This window comes from Sinocyclocheilus grahami, unplaced genomic scaffold (genome assembly GCF_001515645.1).
Source record: "Sinocyclocheilus grahami isolate Dianchi unplaced genomic scaffold, SAMN03320097.WGS_v1.1 scaffold311.1, whole genome shotgun sequence".
NCBI lineage: Eukaryota > Metazoa > Chordata > Actinopteri > Cypriniformes > Cyprinidae > Sinocyclocheilus > Sinocyclocheilus grahami.
The window spans coordinates 658,395-661,431 of NW_015505490.1; positions in this window are offsets into that span (position 1 = coordinate 658,395).

Sequence of the window (3,037 nt, forward strand, 5' to 3'; positions counted from 1 at the left end):
GCTACATCTGTAGAATCTCATAGCATCTTAGTCATGGATTGATGCTGAAACAACTCTCCACATCTGAAATATCTGTCTTAATCTCAATACTCTTTGAACTGTTCAGTTTGCTTGCTTAATTGGCTCTTATGTATTTCACAATAGCATTACATCAAAACCTCCAGCAGAGGGAGCCTGTATATAACAAGTTTAGCTCTCGCAAACACATTCATGAAGCTATTGAGTTTATTTTATGTGCATTTTTAAAAATGTGCTCTTTTTTTCCCCAAAGAATATAAATGTTTTCTCCCCCTCCATGTGCATATAAAATAATAAATAAAACTAAAATAACATTATTAGGCCTCATTATTAAATGAGAAACTTCAACTTAAAAAACTTAGGTAGGTAAATGAAATACAATAGGTTTGGGATGACGTGTTAAAATGACAAAAAATAACAATTGAAATAAAAATATTAATTGGATTTTACAGAAGTATAAAAAATTACACAAATTAAAAATGTAATAAAATTACTCAATTTAAAATGAAAATAGAATAAAAGCTAATTATGAATAATAATTATAAATAATATAATAAAAGTATAAAAACAATACAATTATAAATCATAAATAATTATTAAATATTAAATACTAGAATAGTAATGAAATAATTACATTTACAAATTCAAAATACAATTATACATTATATTTACAATCACAAACAATTATTCTTAAACAGGAAATGATTGTTAAAGAGTTAGTTAGAAAAGTCTTGTGAATACACTCCACACAAAATGTAGTGTATTCAGCTTTGTCTGATGAAATATATGAACATTTTAATAATTATTGCTGGAAAAACTATAAAGCCCCTAAAGGGACATGGTGATAAGGTAAAATTGAGATTTGAGGAAAAATTATATTTGAATGCTTTTGTGTTTTCTTGCAAAATCAGCTTTCCTGAGAGTGTAACGCAGGAGAACTTTTTTTTAACATATTAAATAAAAAAAAATTTCTCACAAAATGTTCTGGTGTCTCATAAAGTCCAGTGCAATATAGCTTCAATAAGATATTCTCCAGTGGAGACGTGTGTGAGGATCTTTCATGCTTTCAGTGCACTATGAACTTGATGTTCCCACTGACTCTACTTGACAGATTTCTTCACAAGATGAGAGAGTCCGGATGGACTTTTATCCTCCAGAGGACAAAGGCTAATGCCAAGCTTTGTGTGAGTATGTTTGTGTCTCAGAGCCCTACTAAAGCTTTGATCAGCCAGAACAGAGGAGACCCTTGAGGATAACAGACTGTATGTTCTGTGAAAAGCTTTTTCTTTCTGACATTCTTTGCCATTTTGCATACATCATCTACTCTTTTTACTGAGTGGGAGAGCAAGATTTCAAAGTCTGATATGGTACAATTACAAAGTCTGGATCATCAAAGTCTGTCCTAATTTGCTGTATTGGGTTGGCATATATTTTCAGAAATGCCATCTGTTGTTTTTATTTAATTATTTTCACTGTGTACTAAACAATTAGCTGTGTTTGCTACTAGCATCATATTGCTCATAATTAGCATTAAAAGAATAGTTCACCCAAAAATGAAAATGTACTCGCCCTCAGGCCATCCGAGATGTAGATGAGTTTGTTTATTCATCAGAAAAGATTAGGAGAAATTTAGCATTACATCACTTGCTTACCAGTGGATCATCTGCAGTGAATGGGTGCCGTCAGAATTACTGTTCAAACAGCTGATTAAAACATCCCAATAATCCACAAGACAATTAACGTCTTGTGAAGCAAAAAGCTGTGTGTTTATAAGGAACAAATCCATTATTAAACCTTTTTTAACTTCAAACTGTTGCTTCCAGCTAAAGATCCATAATATTGCTTTCTCCAGTGAAAAAGTTGCCTCGTCTGAATCAGGAGAGAAATGTGCACAGATCAAGCACCATGTGTCGGTGGTTTTAATGTGAGAGGACAACTGGGGATGGACTTTGCCACTGGAGGAAACGGCATTATGGATTATGGATTTTGGCCAAAAGATTTAAAGTTAAAATGCCTTAATGACGGATTTGTTTCGTACAAACAGCTTTTTGCTTTACAAGACGTTAACTTATGGACTGAGTTGTGTGGATTACTTGTGGGTTATTGTGATGTTTTTATCAGCTGCATTTATATTTTCTTAAGAAAAAGAATGTTTTTTTCTATGCTCAAAATGAGGATTTGCTTCTGCCTGTGGGGGTGTGAGAAAATGCCCAGTCAGATGACCACAGCATCAGCTGACCGCTGCAGGACAATGACATCAACTTCTAGACAGACATGTGATGGCTAGGCCACAATTCCTGGCACATTTATTTCATTTTCAGCAATGGAAATAACCTGCTGTTACAACTTCAAACTGAAAACTTCAAACTAACTCAAATAAATAAATATAAGTAAATAAAATGAATTGTTGTTCAAATATATCTTGTAATAAAATAATAAATTAATTAATGCTAAAGAATGAATATTGGAATATAATATAACATTTTATTATTAAAAAAAATCGTATTATTTTTATTATTAAAAAATGAATTTGAAGGTGGCCATCTACAGTATAACCATCGTGAAGTGAATCTATAGGAATTATTTGAAACAAAGTCATCCAGCTCTTGTGCACAAAGGCCTTTCGCTGAAGACTGATGCCTTAGCAACCTGTAGGTCCTCTTTTCATCCATTATGGCCTGGTGGGGCAAAGATATACGGGGCTTACAATGTGCTCATGTGGGAGGGCCTGGTTAATGGGTGGTGGAGTAGAAAAAGCAGTTGTCCTTGAGTAGTTGTATAGTAGCTTCAAAAAGATCTCCTTTCATTCAAATTGTATGCTACATACTTCAAGTGTCAGAATCAGTCCTACTTGAACCCTTCGACTGATTTGCCTGATTGACTTAATGGCTGCTACTAAATAAATGTCTATGCTACATTATTTACCTATGAATTTTCACAATCTGATCATAGCTGAGGCAAACTGTCACATGATGGTTACACTGTATACTGTGTATATATATATATATATATATATATA